The sequence below is a fragment of the Amblyomma mixtum genome, chromosome 3, assembly GCF_055824585.1.
Source record: "Amblyomma mixtum isolate Tamu chromosome 3, ASM5582458v1, whole genome shotgun sequence".
Classification (NCBI taxonomy): domain Eukaryota; kingdom Metazoa; phylum Arthropoda; class Arachnida; order Ixodida; family Ixodidae; genus Amblyomma; species Amblyomma mixtum.
In genome coordinates, this window is record NC_143014.1 from 221,722,449 (window position 1) to 221,741,410 (window position 18,962).

General features: G+C 44.8%; 1 protein-coding gene across 1 annotated transcript in view; it reads right to left on the bottom strand.

The window, feature by feature from the left end:
* LOC149353764 (uncharacterized) overlaps window positions 1-18,962 on the bottom strand; it is a 38,610-nt gene that overhangs the window by 18,474 nt on the left and 1,174 nt on the right. The gene's annotated exons all lie outside the window — the stretch shown is intronic.

Sequence of the window (18,962 nt, forward strand, 5' to 3'; positions counted from 1 at the left end):
TCTCTCTAATCAGGTATGCCAGAACTCCTGTCTACGTTCCTTTATGTACTCCTTACGGCTTTGTGTTGCTTGATGTTACGCATGATTTTCTTTCCTATGCTCGCTATATTGCTTTTAAACTCCATTATAGGTTTTTCGAGCCTTCAAGTTTCGCCTCGACAAGCAAACGCAGGCCAGTTGCATCATATATATATAGTTTCCTTTTCGCGGTTATTGGTAATTATATAAGTCACAATAGTTTACAAGAGTCTGCCTCGTGCAACCCGCCCTATTCTTATTTGCTCGCGCATTTCTGTCTTGGGATATGGACCTGCCTTCATTATTTGGACCGAGTAAATATTCTTCTCAACTAGCTCGAGTAAATATTCTCTTTCTTAAACTGTTGTTCTTTTGTCGATCTTTTTTAATTTAGTATTGATTTCCGTATACACAGTTGGAATCGAGAAAATAGGCATTGCCGAAATGAGAGTGGTTAAGCATCCACCTCGAATGCGGGAGGTGCGGGGTTCGATCCCCAGCGGCCGCCGGGTACCCACCGGTGATACAATGGGTACAAGATTTCTGCTGTCCTTGTGCTCGCTTTAATCAGGATGAAATGTTTGGGAAATGGGTCTTTGACCCTACGTTGAGCACAACGAAAAATACCTTGTGCCACGGCGCTCTTTGGCCACAGATGTCCTTGCGCCATGAAAATTCGCTGTCATCATCATCATTGACAAAAAACGACATCTGCGAGTTGAAAACTCGCACCACCTTCGCAAATTGCATGCGTGCTTTTTTGTTTCTAATGACTTCAAGAATTATTTTGAAAAGGGCTCATCGAAGGGCCATACCTCCTACTACTGCATACACTCCAATGGTATGGTTTATTCTGAGGTTTCACGCTAAGCATAAGCGGCAAAGCTTTCAGCAGAGCCTACAAGTTACCATTAATAAGAGATGTTGAAGATATGTAGAAGATTACGTATCAAGAATTCCAGCCATCTTTTGTATACACATACTGGAAAATTTTCCTTTACGTCTATTTTAAAAAGTCTTGATTCTTTGGTTTGGTTTAGTTTGGTTTATGGTGTTTAACGTTCCAAAGCGACTAAGGCTATGAGGGACGCCGTAGTGGAGGGCTCCGGAAATTTCGACCACCTGGGGTTCTTTAACGTGCTCTGACATCACACAGTACCCGGGCCTCTAGAATTTCTCCTCTAAAGGAATTCAACCACCGCGGCCGGGATCGAACCCGCGTATTTCGGGTCAGCAGCCGAGCACCATAGCCACTGAGCCACCGCGGCGATTATTCCTCTTCTTATTGCTGAATGTTTTGAATGACTTCTGTTTTGAATGACCAGGCATGCTCTTTTTTGTATATAGAAGCTCCTTAGAACTGTTCACGCCTTCACTTAGATATTTTTAGAATTTTTGTCTCATTGTTCTTTTAGTTTGGTGTCCCAAAGTGACCCAGGCTAAGCTGGACGCCCTAGTGAAGGGCTCCGGAAGTTTCGGCCGCATGGGGTGCTTTAACGTGCACCGACACCGCACAGTACACGGGCCTCTACAATTTCGCCTTCGCCGAAATTCTACCATACACAAAGGTACTGCTATCACCTTGATCTATTCAGCACACAGGACTTATCCAAGGTATTAATTTGCTTGAAATTAATGTTGTCGCTTTTCATGCGTCTCTGTATTGTATATTCAGTTTCATTACCTTGTTTGTTAGTTTCGCTGTATTGCCATCTGCTATATGATTTTGTTGCGTGACGGTGCTAAAAATTGATTTTAGCTTAAAAGCTATTTTTCCAGTGTGGTTTCTGAAAAATTAACAACAAAATTAAGCAAGGCTCGTACAGAAAGAAAGAGAAAAATGTGGGAAAAAACACGCACATCAAGGTCGCAAAAAATAAAAACACATCCAGGTAGCGAAATTAAACTTCGTTCTCTCCCAATTGCGCCGAATGGGGCAAGGTTTGAAATGAAAATAAACAAGCAAACGGCAGACGCGCTGGAGCAAGACGCAGATCTCTATTGCGCAAATTACGGTGTAGGTCAAGGGAAGTCACTGCATAAGGTTTCCCAGGGACCAGGTCAAGAGCCGCCGACATCCCATTCTATTCAGCGCTTATACTTTTTATTTTCGCTTTCAGCTTCCGGTGTGCAGGGGAAGGGACTACTTGCCCTTTTCGCTGTAATTCGCGTCTATTGGGCGAGGTGTACTACATGCTCACGGACGCCGGAAGCATGGGTGGAAGTTATACGGGACTGATAGGCGCACCGCGGAAAAGGCCTTCAGCGACAATGCAAAGAACGGCTGTGCCTCTTGGGCCGGGCCGGGAGGGCGTTGTTCAAGGTGAAAGAGCAGATAGTGCCGCTTGTGGTTAAATATCAGTTTCTACAAGGTGTTTTTCCGCGTATGTTCCAATTAAGACAGCTGAAATTAAGACAGCTGAAAACACCGATTTTTCGCAGTGCGCGCTACAAGCGTGAACTACCCACATCGGGCTTGAAGATTTGAAGATTGGGAGGGTGCAGCAAAAAAAATAAAGAAAACAAGAATAACGAATTGGTATTACGGTATGTTTTTCTTCAGTAAACACAGAAAGGAAAGCTGGTCGCAATTATACACGTGCGACAGCTGTTGCTTTCTTTGTTGCAGCTGTCAGGTGCCATTTTGATGCTTCCGAATTTTAGTTAATTATTTTATTGATTTATGCATACTACTATCCGATGGAGGGATTTTAGCACGGTGGGAATACATCGAAAAGATAAAAACTTCAAAACTTTTGCGGCAGAACGGTTCGAAGGAAAAAAGAAAATGATAATAGATCAATCTGAATTCAAAGAGATGCGCTAAGCTTCCTGATGCGTCGTAATCAACGCGAATGTTAGCTATGGCCGCTGAATGCCGGGCAAGGGCTATGACAGGTCAAAGAGCGAAATCAAGCGAGAGACGCCATGCGAGGTGCCTAGCAGATGAAGAAAGAAGCGGCTGCGTGCGGTGGCATGTCGTGCATCTAAAGCAGCCAAAGTTAGGAAATAAGACGAGATAAGCTACCTGGGACGTTTGACCGCAGAGCGGTTGCCCGGGACAATTTTATCTCTCAGTTGCCCAGATTATGCTTACATAATACAGAAAAAAACAACTAGATCACTGAAGCTAAGCAAGCAAGGACCACACTACCGCTGGTTCTGCCATATGCACCCTTCAAGCAACGCTATTCCTCAAGGAATGAGCCTGCCTTGTTTCTTCATGAATCAGCGAAACAAGCACTCGCTAACTCTAAACGTCGTTGCTGTGTGTTTTGTAATTCCCTGTTTGCGGTCCTGGTTATGATAGTTCCCTCCTACAGCAGCGCTGCACCGTACTGCACTGCGCTGTTTTGTCGTCGTACTGTTTTTCCCTGCGCTGTTTTCTCGTCGTGCTGTTTTTTCCGTGTGCTGTTTTCTCCGGAGTGCTGCTTTGACGCGTGCTGCTTTTTCCTTGTGCTTTTTTTGTCGCCGATGCTGTTTCTTCCCTGTGTCGTTTTGTCGCTGTGCAGTTTTTTCCCTGCACCGTTCTGTCACTGTGTTGTTTTTTGTGCGCTGTTTTGACTCATGCTGTTTTGTCGTGTGCTGTTCGTCCGTGCCCCCCCCCCCCCCTAACTACGCTGCTGTGTCTCCCAACAATCTCCCAACAACAACGTGTCTCCCAAGGATAATAAGACTGTAGCGCCCTCGTTTGGCTGCGCCCAAAGCGCGGACAAAGCGCGGCCGCACGTAGAAGAGGAGAATAAAGACGGCGCTGGGCTGTGACACGTAACTCCACGGCATGGTTGTTCGGTTCTGGTCTTGATACTTGTCGGTGTTATTTTTCCTTCGCGCCCAAGACATAAGGGCATACAAGTCTAAAACTGGGGCCAGCCGGCCATACATCTTGATTAAGCGCACTACTATGCATAAAAAAAAAACGCTAGGAAAGGATAGACCAACGGACAACACAAGGCGCAATTTGCAAATGTTTAATACAATAGTCCTGGCCAGCTTTTATACGGTCAATGTGCTTACCATTCATCATCATCAGCCTAGCGACGACCACTGCATGATGAAGGCCCCTCTCATATTTCTTTAAAGGGATAAAGAGGTGGTTTTCAAATATTCTGACCTTTCAGGGTTCTGATGTAGACTCGTTGTTGATCACGTCTGTGAAGTTATTTTTTAGATTTTGGCCAAAACACTAGCCGCAATCATCAACTGAAAGCATGATGTTCAAATCTCCCACGTCCCGTGCAAGCGAAGGGGAGGAGAACATCGAAGAGGCAAACCTCGTCCACGTCGACCCACGGGACGCCAAAATGAGAAGCCAGGGTTACTTCTAGCCACCCGAGAGAGCTTTCAGCGAGCGTTCCTGCTCGTGTTGCGTGCGTTGCAGACTTATAAATCGTGTCAGCTGAACTCTGAGCGCCATGCTCAACACGAGGTACTGCTCCGCGTTCGGGTACACATACAGCTGCGTCCGCGACTGTGTCGTCTTCCACAGTTTCACGCAAGGTCAAAAGCTCTCAGTGCACAGGGTCGTTGCTGTGTAGACGGAGAATTTCAAGCGTGATCTCTAGAGCTTTCTGTCAAAAAGGCACGATGATTTTCTCGCATATGAGAAGCGTGTCACCAGTGCCAAGAAGCGCCCCTGCTAAAAGAAGAAATTTTAGGTAAAAGCTTATACTTCCGATTTTAATTTTATTACTTCGCGACAGTTGAGGTCTCTCTGTGTGAGGAGCTTTGCGTGAAGTGTTGACAACGATCAGCCCAAGGAGAGTGACCACGAGACGGGACGGACAGCTTCAGGGCGTGGCTGCATCGGCATGTTTCCTGTTTTCACGCAAGGGGACACACTACAGGTATATCTGTGCTAATTGTCGCGTAAACCCTCAGCGGCACGATTATTCGCGTGCGGACAGGCTACTGAGAACCCATTGTTGTGTCGGAGGTCGCGATGGCTCTGCGAGATGCTTTCCCTCAAGGCACGCGCCGGACATGCTCACTGAGACCCTGCACAAGCTTTATAGAGGCTCATTCATGTGTCGTTCTACTCAGCACATGCGCGGCCAGATCTGCTTGGGCGTGCTGAGCAAGGTTCGGCTCTACGCGTCCAAGGAAGTAAACATCGAAGCTGTTCATATGCGGAATCTTGTTTTTCCACCCCTTGCTTTCCCGCCCCTAATCACAGCAACGCAATTAAAATAAAAACGGTCGACAGACGTCTGTCCGGCCTTCACTTTCTTTCCACGAATGACTTACGCGTCCGAGACATCCAGCGCACCCTTGCCACCATTTCTCTTCACCGTCCTGCCTTCTTTTATCCTGTCCCCGCCAATAGTGGTGTCTGGGCAAGGAGCTCGCCGACTGGGCCCCCTCACTGGAGTCGGCGCGCGGCCTCCTGCGGCCATCGTGGCTGTAGCCCCTGTCAGTGCACACCTGCATGCGTACCACCGTACTCAGGCTGTGGTCATACACCTGGACCGCGGAACATTCTGGCACTCTGTTGGCTGTTTGTGTCCCCTTTTTGTCTTTCCCTCCACCCCGATCTCTCGTTCCTTTCCTAACTGACTACGGCCGTTTTCCCTCGTACTTCCCTCGCTTTGCACTCCTTCCTTCGCCTTCCTGTCCATGCGGTGCAGCTGTGGGAGACGTTCTCCATTACCTGCGTACCTGTCCTCTCACCGCGGACTCGTAGGCCTCCCTGCCTAGGCTCGTAGGCCTCCCTGCCATTTCTGAGCTTCCCCAAGTCTCATGTGGTCGGAGGCCCCATATGGCCAATTTTGGTGGGCCGTGGCCCTGCCCCTGCCTCATGGGCATGTGTATGGCATGTGGATCTTGCTAATTGCTCGAATTGCGTGCACACGCAGCTTTTGTTGTGGTTTGGTTGCTTTTCGCTTTTTTCATGTCTATTTTTTTATTCTTTTTTTTTCATTTTATTTTTATTTTTTTTAATTTCTTATAGCTGTTATATTTTTCCGTTTTTACTTGTCTAGTTATTTTCACTTTCACTTGTTCTTTCTCTTTGCTTCTGCACCTGTTTTTTTGTTGTCATTTACCTTGGTTAAGTTTTCTATTCACCCATTTTTTTCTTTCTATGCACCCTTTCTGCTTTCTGAAACCCATTCTCTTCCTTTTTTTTTCTCGTTTTCTTTTCTCGTCTTTTCTTCCTTCTTATATATCCGCGCACCTTCCCTCCTCCTGGCCATCTGCGACAACGTTTTTAGATCCCTTAAAGGGATCGTAAAGGACCTTAAGTTATCTTTAAAGGGATCTAAAAATGTTGATCTGCGAGCACGTGTGAAGCTTTTGGGCACGCTGGACCCAACCATGTTTCATTTGCATTCCGTCGTTCTTAATTCTTAATCCTTCTGGGGCCTCTCTGCCCTAAAATTCACTTTTGCCCGGCCATCATTTCTGCCTTTTTTTCTTCTTATTGGTTTTTATTAAATTTTCTCTTGGGCGTTTGCCTCTTTTCTTTTATTTTCAATTGGTTTGCCTGCGATAACGTCTGCTTTGGTGCGGGCTTCCTCACACATTTTTGTTGTTGTTTTTTTACTTCTTGAGAGTTTTACAATGAGGGGGCTTGGGATCCAATTTTAAGTGAGAAATGAACGCCAACCAATCTCTCGTAAGAAAGGACGAAGTTTCTAAACGTTACTCGATTTCTTAGAGAAAGTGTGGCGGTGGGCGAATTGCAGCTTGGCTTTTAAACACACATATAAGCGTCCGCCAGGTCACTGAACTTAAACTGCGGATCTATTAAGAGGGAAGGGTTCCAAGGGAGCCATTAATATTTTCCAGCGTCGGCTGAAAGTGCCATGACTGAAGCAGCAGACTTGTGCGCGGATTTAGCTTTGTCTCCAGCACAATAGTTCCGTCAAAGTCTATCCTGTGGTCGCTACCCCGCAGTGCTCGGCGCCAGCGCTTCGTTCCTTTGACGTCAGCTCTGGGCTACTTCATCGTTTCCGTGAAATACTTTGTTTTTCCAAAGTAAAACGCCGGGCACTCAGAGCAGCGCATTTTGTACGCAGCACCTTGAGCCTTTCTTTAGGGTGGCGGTCTTTCGGGCAGGGCAGGAGGCGTCCGATGGTCGTAATCGGATTGAGTATTGTTCGCACCACTTTGTTCCGAGAATGCGTCTTTCCCGCTGGCGTATGCTTGGGCTAGGCGTTCACATGTAATTGTTCTGGTTGCGTGTGAAACCAAGAGGTTTCACGTGATGCCTGGAGGGAAAGAACTGCGGTACCTTTTTGTTTAGAAGTGGCAATAATTGCTATGATAACACCGCGAAAGCTGCGGTCTGCACTCAACGTAGCGCTGGATCAATATTGGCAGCTTCTCCGGTGCGCAATGTGTCGTCAAAACCTCTTTACCAATCACAGGCAGCGGCGCGACCAACGGTGTGCCCCGCCGAGCTTCTTCCATATTTCTTGTAAGAAAAAAAACAATTCGTTCTTGTTTTTGCCTAATTTTGTTCGATATTTGAGTACGCAGCATGAAAAACTGTAGGACGTTGCTGCAAGCCCAATTTTCGCAAAAAGTGCTTCAGTGACCCTTCAAATTACCCTTTCTGGGCCAGCTGCAGCCACCTTATGCCCGTTTACTCCATAGTATCATCCACCCACCTGACTGTCTGCCACCATTTGCTACGCTTTCCCTCTTTTGGAACCCACTCCGTTACCGTGAAGGACCATCAGTTATCTTCCCTTCGCAATAAATGCTTTGCCCGTGCCAATTTATTCATCTTAATTTTAGTTAGGATACCAACAGCTCGCGTTTGTTCCCTAATTGCTGTTTTTCGGTCTCGTGATGCTACACTTATCAATTTCCTTTCCACAGCTCGCCGCGCTGTCCTCAATTTAAGTTCAAGCTATTATATTAGCCTCAAAGTTTTAACCCTATAAGTACTGGCACGATACAATTATAACGTATTTTCATCTTGAGGGACACTGGTAAGCTGATATTGATAATCTACCTGCCAAATGAATTCCAGCCCATTCTACTTCTCCTAGCTATTTTGTTTTCTTTGTCTATATCCATGTTGCTTGCCTGTCCTGAGTCGATGTATTCCTTTACCATTTCCAACGCTTCGTTTCCAATCGTTAACTGCTGTTCTTATCCGTGAAAGTATCGGGTACTCTAGCTTTATTCATGTTAATTTTCTGACCCACTGTTCTACAGTCTCGGTACTCAATCATACTCAGCAATTCGTCACCCGAATTACTTCCAAGGCAATATCATCAGCAAATCGAGTGTTTGTAAGGTATTCTCTATGCTTAGACTGAAGTGCGGACCGGCCGCCGCGGTGGCTCAGTGGCTATGGTGCTCGGCTGCTGGCCCGAAAGACGTGGGATCGATCCCGGCCGCGGCGGCTGAATTTCTTTGGAGGAGAAATTCGAGGCCCGTGTACTGTGCGATGTCAGTGCACGTTAAAGAACCCCAGGTGGTCGAAATTTCCGGAGCCCTCCACTACGGCGTCTCTCATAGCCTTAGTCGCTTTGGGACGTTAAACCCCATAAACAAAACAAATGAAGTGCGGACTGAGCAGGATGATTCACGAAAGGCGCAGCTCGCTCGCAAGCAGCCCAGGGAAATCGGGAGGGCAAATAAAGGTGAAAGAAGATACTGTCTTTCCCACGACAGATTTACTTCAAATGACCGAATCTGCACATATCGCACTACCAATGTCTGTGCGGCACAATTCAGAAAAAAAAAAAACATTTTCCTTGTGATTAATAAATAGAGCTCTTTCAGAACTAATTCGGCCGGGAAACGTGGTCTGATATCTGTCCTCGCAAACTTCAGTAGCTTATTATCAAAGCAAGATGAACTGCGGCCTCTAATCGGCGCGTGCGATGCAGATGTTATCTAAAGAACAGAAACGTAGCTCAAGTCGATCCTTGCCAGACTCCAAGCTTTACTTTTCGATTGCATTTACAATTTACAAAAACGACCGGATTGGTGCGTAGGGGCACGGAGTCATGATTGCTGCGAAAAAATCTGTTGCGTCATCTCTAGTTGATGTAGAGTCACAACTATGGACAACTATTGGACTTTGTTTTCAAAAATTTCATGGCATATGCTCCAGGTCATATACCTCCCTTTCTGGCTTCACTAATGGTATTCCTGATACTATAGCTTATGTGTAATGAACGTTCCCTAACGATGCTCTAATTCCAGAGGGGGATTTCAAGCACCAAGATATTAACTGGGCATGAAACACTCTTTAGCCGGCCTATGAAGAAAAGCGACAGTGCTAAAATACTCGACACAGCGAACTTATTCAGTTAAAAAGAAATGTTACCTCTCCGGCCCTTGAAAACACTGTGTTAGATTTATTTTTTACGACCCATCCCGAATATCCAACGACTATTATTAGTGATAAAATAAGCTACCATCGGGCTGCTAATTCTGCCTTTCACCTGGAAGTAGAGAAATGTCGCAAATAGGAAAGAATGCATGATCGTAAAAGAGCAGATGTGGAAACTGTGACGTCCATGATGTTCGAGTTCTCGGCTTTTTACTTCGACGGGTTTGACGAACGGTCGGTTGATGATATTTGAGAATTGCTGCGTGACAAACTGCGTGTGCACCAGTATTAATAATTGCACATTTTTATCGTAGTTCGTGGTTTTCACAGTGAAAATAAAATGCATTATCCACAAAAAGAAAGGCTATACAGGATTTCAGTCTGCGCGACCACGGCGAGACTGGAATCTTACCACGAGCAGTGTCTTCTGGTCAGCGACCAAATAAAATAAACTATAGACGTGTTTTTTAATACTGACATTAATGACATTATACGGAATGATCCTAAAATGTTTTGAAAGGCTGTGGACATGAATTCTGCTGATGTGTTTTCGTTCTTGGGCATGGATGGGATGAAAATTGATGCATCCCATTCAGAGGATCAGTTTAGCAAGGTTTTAAGCATTGTTTTCACTGACAAAGGTGCTTTGGCCATTTTAGAGTTTGTTAATTAAGTCATGAATGACACAACAATTGCTACCAGGTTGAGTGAGCCTTTGAGAGCTTGCCTTCTAACTCCAGTACAAGATCAAATGGTATCTTCCCGAAATTTTAAAGCTAATCAAGCATGTATCTGGGCCTGTGCTGTGCAATTTATTTCATCAATCTCTCTCACCTGGCAATCCGCCAGAAGACTAAATACCTAGGAATACACCTAGCTACCGACCTGACATGGAATACTCAGACTGGACATATTGAGAACAAAACTGCAAAAACTTTAGGCTTCCTCAAACGTACCTCTAATAAGCTAACCCAGAGACTAAACTTCTTTCCTAGTCTGAACTCGTTGGGTCTCAATTTCACTACGCATCTATCATCTGGAATTCGCACCAAGCCTACTTGACAGATGCCACTGAAGTAGTTCATAGCAAAGCAGGCAGACGTGTTGACCATGACTATATCTATATAACTGCAACAGCTTAACTTACAGCCCCTTCAAACCAGAAGACGTCATGACCACCTCTCTTCATCCATAAAATTTACCATGGCTCATATTGTTTTCGAGAAACATTTCTGCGCCGTGCTGCGCACGTATCCTCACGTGTATGCCACTAATTTAGGACTGGTTACATATTCACAGGCAACAGTTTACTTAAATACAGTTCAACCTCTCTATAATGAAGTCGAAGAGATCCCGCGATTTATTCGCTATAGCCGTTGCTACGTATAGCATTGCGCGACCTTGACTGCAATTGTCGCATGCCACAGTGTACGCCGAGGACAACATATCTAGCGTTTAGTGTGACACCGATGTTCGTTGCGGGAGACTTCAACAAGCACACCGGGCACCCAACACGTGGTCGAATATTAAGAACACCAACCAAATGCGTCAGCCTTGCCAACGCGCTTTCATTTCTTCCGCGGCCCGCACGGACTTCAGCACGTATGAAACCGCTCTTTCACGGATAATCTCTTAAAGGACAAGCAGCAACCTATTTAGAATATTCTGTTTCGTTTTCTAGCTGGTAAAGTAGATACAGATTGCTGTAAACGAGGGCACATGGCGGCAATTTCGTCGCGAGTACGTGCTTCGGTTGGCTTCGCTGCAAAGCGGGCAAGCACGTGGGTTACGCTTCTTTGCAGGACAGATGTGACCTGTGGAGAATGCGTGCGCCAAACCGAAGGCGTTGGCAATTGCTGCCTTCTGTCAACAGAAATTGTTTTTCTTATTCCGCCGCTTGGCCCCGAGAAACCAGCAGGATGTAGATACCGCGAAGCACACGAAGCGCACAGGCAAATAGTTTTAACGATAGGACCACGCTGGGTAAACGGAAACTAAACTGCACGTGGAATCAGGGAAGCAGAGCGCGCTCGCAGTGGTTAGTGTGCAGCGAGGAGGTTGGAGAAATTAGGGCGCTGCGGTTTGGCACATCATAAAGGTACATAATTGTGGGCATCATCACAAATTGACATACTCATATGTGAAATGAGCGGTGAGGTTCATTAGAGGTTAGGTGTATACTGTTATGGGAAAATTTTGTTTCCCAAAACGAAATATCAAATACATGGGCTTCTATAGGAGCTTCCTAGGGATATCTCTATTCCTTCTTTATATGCAATATGTCTTTATAAACCATTTCGCTATAGAGCCTAGCACGGATATATCCAACTATGATATTTATGTTCTTGGTGATACTGAACGCACAGACTATCCTCTTGAAAATCCTGTGCAAAAGTATAGGAAAGTCGCGCGATATATCAAACTCCAATTTCGGCGGTCACTGGATATACAAAACAACGCGCCGCGCCTCTTCTTGTGCCGCTTCGTCTAACGATGGCCTTTATTAACTTCAATCACGGGTCCAGCTGAGCGGCCTTGCGCCTGCTGACAGCCCTAGCGCTGTGAATCCGTGTGACGAAGTGAACGTATGATGTGCTTGAGGGTGACTTAGATCACTTGTACTCATTTTCCACGCCACATCAATGTGATGCGGTGAGGCCAAACTACCTGAAGCCAAGCAGTGATCTCAGTCTGGTGTGCGTTGCTCACTTCGCTGCCGAAGGAGTGGCGGAAACCAACTGCTCAATAATTTTAATGAGCCGTTATTTATAGTATATTGGAAACAAGATTTGACATCTTATGACAGGCATTGGCTGTGCAGCCAATGTGGATAATTTCCAGTACCTCACATACGCCTCTTCTTCGACACACTCGTTACGCAATGTCTGCTTGACTCCTGAAATTTCGACAAAGCCAAATATTTTCTCCAAATCTTTGAGGGCTATATATGGGGGTTGGTTACATTCTGCGCTTTTCTTTATCAGCTGATTGTTCCTGTGAATACGACCTATCGTCGAGTAGCCTTTCCGAAAGCACGCCCTGTCCTTTGGTTCGCTGAACTCTAAGGTTGCTCTAATTATACTTGCGATTATTTTAGTGAACACGTTTTAAGCAACGAACAGTAAGCTGTTCGGTCTGAAATTTTCAGCTCCTTCACGTCCTCTTTCTTACGAATTAAGATAAAGTTTGCTTTCTTCCAAGATTCCGGCATGCTAGAGAGGCTGTGAGGCATTGAGTATGCAGGGTAAAAAGATTTCCTAGCCCAATGGCCTCACAGTCCTTCATTGATCTGTGGTTATTTGAACTTCACCTGCTGTTTTCTTCCTTTGGCTTGCTTGTAAGACTTTCATGACTTAATTTATCTCCGGCGTAATATTCATTTCCTCAACCTCACGGCTCCCGTCATTGCCGTCATGATTATTCCGGCTACTCTGTAGGTCTGTGTAGAATTCCTCGGTTACTTAAACTACCTTATCTTTATTAGTAATGATACCGCTCCACATCTCATTTTCGCGTATGCCTAAATTCTCCTTGACTGCTTTTTAACTACCACCGTTCTTTAGGGAATGCTCAATTTTATCCATATTTTACTTCTTTATATCATTTATATTACTCCTTAGCTTTGCTAGTTCTGCCTCTTTTATTCGACTTCTATCTGTGGGATGAGAGTCTTGCACGCTTTGGTGTTTCTTAATCAGATATATCTTTTCTTGAAACAGCTTGCCACTACCCTGTCTACCCTAACCCGGACTTCTATTGCGTACTCTGTAAGGACATTTGCAAAATTACCGTTCATCGTATGTACGCCATAGTCGTCGTCTTCGGTTAAAGTATCTGTTCTCGAGCAAAATCCTGAATCCATCTACTTGACCTGTTATATTTTACTCATTTATATGTTTCTCTTCCTTACCGGTTTCTTCAATTCATAATTCAAATCTAGCTAATTCTACACTTCGCCATCCAGTGGTTGCGGCACCTTGTCTTGCCTAGCACCTCCCCAACCTACATGATGCCGAGATGGACGCAGTATGAAGTATGTCTTATGTTATTCTTTCCGCTCGAACTCTGCCAAGTTTACTTCCTCTTCCCCGTCTGCTAAAGAACGTATTGGTAATTCGTACGCCATTGATTTCTGCGAACTCTACTAATAGCTCCCCCCTGCTATCGCCAGAGTTTCTGCCACTGTTCACTACTGTCTTGTCCGCCTGCCTGCTTCGTACCTACTTTGGCGTTGAGGTCACCCATCAGTACAATACACTGCGTTTTAAGTGATAGCGTCAAGTCTCCCGTTGTGCAGAAAATGTGACGTCGTCGGCTTTGTGAGCGAAAAATCCCCGGCGAAGAAACCTAGGCGGCCAACCTAGGTCACGTGACCTTGTGGCGTCTTCGCAACCTGCCCACCGGATTGCGAGCAAACTGACCGCAGTGGCAGGGGGCAGTCGGGAGGACCAACCTGGGCCGCACAAACCCACAGGTGGAAGAACCTGCCATGGCAGGGCAGCGGCGCATCAATTAATCGCTCCAGCACTGCGCTAGAAGGGGTATGAAGACTCCCGGAGGTCTATAAGTGCAAACTCGAGAAAGAGAAATTACACATGCATGACCATTAATTAACCAATTACGCAATAGAGTCTTACCACTACGGCTTCCCTGATAGCCTGAGTCGCTTTGGGACGTTAAACTCCCACAAACTAAACCTTAACTCTTTCCCTACCGCGCCCATTGAGCATCGTTAGCCCGCTAACGATCATTTCACGCCCCGATTTCAGAACCTTCTGCGTTGCTAATGACCACGCTGCAGATATAGCTTGTAGGCAAGGAACAAAAGTTTTGTTTCCAATGCAGTTTTCTTTTGTTTCGCGTGGGGGCACTTCCTAACGCGCTGCGAAGAAATGAAGACGCGGACCTGCGCTCATTGCCCGCCATGTTGCCCGCAGATGACGACTTTGCCGCTCGACTTCAGAGCCTTCCGCGCTGCTTACAGGCACGACGCACATCTAGCTTGTGGCCGGAGAACTGAAGTTTTGTTTCTGATATACCGTATTTTCCGGTGTATAAGACGCACCCTTGTATAAGACGCACTTGCCATATATGCAAGCTGTCACTGGAAAAGTTCGTATATAAGACGCACCCGTGTATAAGACGCACCCCAGTTTACCCAGTTAGGCCAGTGAGGCTTAATTAAATACGCTTGCGCGACTATCGCGAAATGCACCGTACCTGTGAGCAATTCTTAAGCAACGCTAAGTGATCGAAAAAGGCAACACTCATGCCATACTCGTCCACGTTCTAGAAAAAAAGAACGGAAAAACGATACAGCTCCCCATATGTCCATAACATTTTATTCTACTTGAAACCTTCGAAGTCTTCATCTTCAGATGCGCTATCAAAAGGTTCACCCATTTCTGGAAGCAACTCGGCTGAAACATGCACTACGTACACGGAGCAAAAAAAAGTTGCAAAGGGTGACTAAAAAAGAACGCCGGCTTGTCTTGACAATGGCGAGAAGCGCGATTGTCACCATCTTTTGGCGCTTCTCATTACTTTTGCTTGGGGCCTCCGAAACAGCCGCGCGTTTGTGATCCCGGAAGTCGTCATCCCCGCCGTTTCATAATATAGATCACCTAGAATGTCGCGCACGGCGGTCCCGGTATTGAAGTATTAACCGTGTTACAACCGCGTTATTGGTAGTGATATTTTTTAGGTGAAAAAAGCTTGAGCATGAACTGGAGTAATCGATGAACGCGCAAATAAAGATGAAAAATTCGCATATAAGACGCACCCTTGTATAGGACGCACCAGCAAAATTTTCGAAAAAAAGCCGCGTCTTATACACCGGAAAATACGGTAGTTTTTTTGTGCCCCTGAAAGGGTGCATTTTTTGAACGCGCTCCGAAGATGCGGTACCATCAAAGTCGCTTGACAGCCTCCACATGCGCCCCACGCGCTCTAAACCATAGCAAATCTCAGGACTCCGTTTCGTCTGCGAGTGATTTAATCGACGACCTGTGCACCAACGAGCCTGAAAATGTTGGAAGGCGCTGAAGATAATTCAGTTTTCACATCAGTGATGATGGAAACCAGCCTGAAAGACAGGCGGCCGCGCTCCGATGCACAACTATAGTGTTCCCAGTTATTGTTTTGTAGCAAGAATACTATTTAATATAAAAATAATTTTTCTTTTGCAGATAGTGACTAACAGAGCAACAAACATTTTGCATATTTCAGAAAATTTTTAACATTTTTTTCTTTTCAATTACAAGCTTGTCTTTGCAAGTTTTTTTTCAATTTTTTCCTAAAATCTCGTTATTAGCAAATAATTTCCTTTGATGCAACATGCAATTTGCTGTTTAAACTTATATTTATTTATTTATTTTATTTATTTATTTATTACATACTGTTGGCCTCTCTTTGAGGCCGTAACAGGATTGGGTGCACATATGCATGAAAAAGTACACAATAAAAGACTGCAGAGAAGGAACTTTTCACTCTCATAGAAAGAAACATGGTAAATGACACATGGTGACAATGTTAACCGTTTTGAAAGTGGTTTGCTACCTTCGACACGAATGCTTCAGGAGTGAGCTGGCTTACAATTTCAGAAGGCAACATATTCCATTCACGGATTACATGCGGGAAGTATGAAAATTTGAATGCATCACTGTGGTATCTATATTCAGATAGATGTTTTTCATGTTTTGTTCTTGTGACACGTGTATTAGGCGTAAGCAGGTATCTAGTCTTATCAAGTTTTGTGTCGTTATTCAAGAGGAGGAACAAGAACTTAAGCCGCAACAGTCTAGCTCGTGTGTGAATTGTAGATAGGCCGGCTTTTTGCAAAAGCAGTGAGGGAGAGTCATGGCGACTGTATTTGTTATAAATGAAGCGGACAGCTTTTCGCTGAACACTTTCTAATCTATCAATATATTGTTTAGTGTAGGGCAACCAGGCAATAATACTGTATTCTATAACTGAGCGGACAAGTGAAATGTAGGCTAACAGTTTTGTTTCAGGTGAAGCAAGTCGAAGGGAACGTCTTACGGTATAAAGCGCGGAATGTGCCTTTGTGGCAATGTGTGTCACGTGCTTGTTCCAACGTAGATCGGAGCTAATAATCACACCAAGATACTTGAATTGCTCTACTTTTGTAAGGGATTTCTGTTCAATTCCATAAGTGAAGTTTAATGGTTGTTTCTTTCTTGTGACGGTCATGCAGACGGTTTTCTCCAGGTTGAGGGCCATCTGCCAGTTGTCGCACCATTCCGATATGTACAGCAGGGATTTGTTAAGCAGTATTTGGTCGGCAGAGCTATTGATTTCTTTGTACATCACACAATCATCCGCAAACATACGTACTGTTGCATCAATATTCTTGCACAGATCATTAATAAAGAGAAGGAAAAGAATTGGGGCGAGCACTGACCCTTGTGGTACGCCAGATAATACTGCTGCTAAATCCGACTGGCTGTTTTCAAAACAGACAAACTGGTGTCGATCAGTTAAGTAGGCTTTTATCCACTTAGTTATTGAGCCGTTTCCAAGAAAGTGTACTAGCTTGTAGTGAAGTTTAGAATGAGATACCCGGTCGAATGCTTTTGAGAAATCAAGGAATACCATATCTATTTGCCCCCCTTTGTCTATTGTCATAGCTAGGTCGTGGACAGTTTCTACTAATTGCGTTGTCGTGGACAAACCTTTTCGGAAGCCATGTTGATTGGGAATAAGTAAATTGTGGTTTTCTACAAACGTTGTAATGTGCTTCAAAATTAAATGTTCTAAGATTTTACAAGCCGTACATGTAAGGGAAATAGGGCGATAGTTGGAAGCATTTGCTGGGTCTCCTGATTTATACACAGGAATTACCTTGGCTATTTTCCACATTTCTGGGAGTTCTGCATTTTCTATTGATTTCTTGTATAAAATAAGCAAATACTTGGAAATCCATTCAGCGTAACGTTTCAGAAATGCGTTCGGTATATTGTCTGGGCCTGCCGATTTTTTCGTGTCAAGACTGAGAAGTAGGGCAAATATTCCTTCTTCAGTTAGTGTTATTTCCTCTAGTGTATTGCTACTGTCGTTAATATGGGATTCTATCGTATGGGTGGTGCCATCATCCAGCGTAAACACAGATTTAAAGTAATTGTTAAAGGAAGTGGCTGTGATTGGTGCAACATTCGGATCAGGTATACTCTTTCTAGTCCTTGAGTTCAAGTACCGCCAGAATTTATGAGGAGCCGTCTTAATAAAGTTAGAAAGAGTGACGTTCATATACTTCTGCTTGGCCGCTTTCACAGCTTGTTTGAGTGCTCGTGAATGGATGCTGATTTTCGTAGCGTAACTTGACAAGTGCAGTCTGCGTTTCAGCTTTCTTAGGCGTGCAATTTTGCGCTTCAGATGTATGATCCCTCTGGTTATCCATGGGTTTGTTCGGTGCACTGGCTTGGCTTTCTGTGGGATATACTTAGATACGCAATCTTGTACAATAGTTACGAAAGTCAGCCATAACTGGTTGACAGACATTGAGGGATCTTGGGAACTAACGCAGAAGTTTGAGTATGACAGTTCCAATTGATCAAGAATGCTGACATCATCCGCGGCTGACCAGTCAAGAATCCATGTTTTTTGCCTTTCAAAAGAAGTCGATATGCTTAACGGGAGGACACATAATGTAGCCTTGTGATCTGATAGACCATCTACTACCTCGCTTGAATAGTTTGCAAATTGAACTATATCGCTAATAAACATAAGATCAAGAGTGCTAGTACTTTCTTTTGTAACGCGCGTTGGGTCGCGGATTACTTGCATGAGACCGAAGTTAAAAGAGATGTCAAGCAGTGCTTTTGAGCTAGGTATGTCTGCATTACCGTGATGGAGTGTTTCCCAATTGATACCGGGAAGGTTAAAATCGCCTGTAAGGATAACTTTTTTTGACTCGTTTAAGTGGTGTTCCATGTAGTCTGCCATCAGGCATAACGTTTCGTCGGTATCATCAGGCGGGCGGTACATCGTGCCTAGATAAACCAAGTACTGACCCACAGTGACTTTGCACCAAAGCGCTTCAACGCCATCGATAGCTGGCATGGTCGCTGCGTGTATGCTATCTTTGACCAAGATTGCCACTCCACCGCCACGTGTACATCGGTCTTTACGCATGACAGCATAGCCAGGCGGGAAAATATCCGCATCTGATATACTGGGAGAGAGCCAGGTTTCTGTTATGGTGATAACGTCAGGGTTATGTTCGATTAAAAAGGCTTCAAGCTCAGATGCTTTATTCACGACGCTTCTGGCATTTATGTTGGCTATTGTTAGAAAGTAGGGCGTAACGTGTTTGCTTAGTTTTTTTTTCCTTCGTGGTTGTTTTTTTCCTACGGTTACTTTCGTTTCCGCATCGCAGTTCCAGGTATAGAGCACATCGTTAACTTTAATCTTGTCATAGACCAACGAAACTTTGTCACCTTTATCCTTGTTTGGCTTGCAGCTGTCCCAAAGCTTTTTTCGGATGCTACGAAGCCGCGGCAAAAAATCTTCGCTTACTGATATCTCGGAATCCTTCAATTTGTGACAGTTTTGGAAGATTTTCGATTTGTCTCGAAAATCACATAACTTGAGAATGACAGGTCTGGTTTTGTTGGCCTTAGCTACG